Genomic DNA, 1,366 nt, shown 5'->3' with positions numbered 1-1,366 from the left:
AGGTCCTTCCGTACCGCTGCAACTATGTATCTCTCTTATATACTGTTGCTAAGCATCAGTATTTGTGCTGCTGTATTATAGTGCACATGAGACATTCCATTCTAGCCCACTAGGTGTTGCAGGCATCCATGGGTGGTAGTGCTCACTTACCATTAGGTGGTACACATGCTCTTTGGTAAAAAAATAACAGTCTTTGGCAGAAAACGATGGTTTTAGTTAGTAATGAAACAACTTAGTGAATGAAGTACTTATTTACAGAGCTATTCAGAAAGTAAGCAAGAAGATTTGAATCAATCAATTCTTTAATTTTATTCCCCTAGACATAAATAAATAGGCGTAGAAACTAAACGGCGCATAAGTTTAAAATAAAAAGAAAGTAACCTTTCTTTTACTGTAATTATACGGTAGTCACCAACAAAAAATAAAATACTTAAAAGTATCCAAAACCATAATGAGCGAACTCCGGTATAATATTTTTCTTTCCTGCGGTAAAATAAAGTTTGGCCGAATATAGCCGCAATACCGACAAGCCACTACCGCTTTGCCGTCCATGCGGCCATGCTATCTACAAATAAACTCGCGACTCAGCAATACAATCGCCTCACACGCTAACAATAACAGTCTGAATATTATATTTTTCGGCGAAAACAACATTTAGCCGAATCGAACGACAGCCCGCCCCCTGTCCACTCCGCTGGCTGGCCATAAACCGCGCGCGTTAGCTGCCCGCTTTAGGCGCCGCGCATACAAAAATAATACCATCAATATTTCGCAATATTGAAATTTCAACCGAGTTAAGTTTATTATTGTTATTTGGCTGAAGGGCTTTAGTCTGGATCTGGATACAGTTTATAGTAGATATACCTACCTACCGCAAACGCTTTTGTTGACTTATTTGATTAAGTAAGTACCAGTTTTTGCACGTGACCTCGTCTACGAAGAGTTCGTTTAGTTACTTGTCGCTATCCCGCAGGACCTATGGCATTTTCCGGAATTATTTATTTAAGGCCACAAAGCCACAAAGGGGGGTGTAATTAAAAAGCGAGAAAGTAGAAAATTTTACTTCATGTAGCATGTAAAAATGAAAGAAAGGACAAACAACGCGTCTTTAGCAAATAAATAGAAAGGCCTCCTGATTATAGTGATTAAAAACTAACCAACAAATTATTCGGCGATGTCTTTCAGACGCACCAGTGTGTGCTGCGCGCAACGATCCCCTTCGCCGCGCGTTGCGTCACAAACGACGCTCGGAGGAACGCACGTCCACGCTCTAATTTCGCGCGACGCGGGATCGCCCCCCTTCGTCCAGAAAATGGCGATTGGTTTGCTCAAACGCGCGGCTACTCGAGCTCGAATTTCATTTGGA

The sequence above is a fragment of the Choristoneura fumiferana genome, chromosome 3 (assembly GCF_025370935.1).
Source record: "Choristoneura fumiferana chromosome 3, NRCan_CFum_1, whole genome shotgun sequence".
NCBI lineage: Eukaryota > Metazoa > Arthropoda > Insecta > Lepidoptera > Tortricidae > Choristoneura > Choristoneura fumiferana.
Note: the sequence above shows the minus strand (reverse complement) of the source record.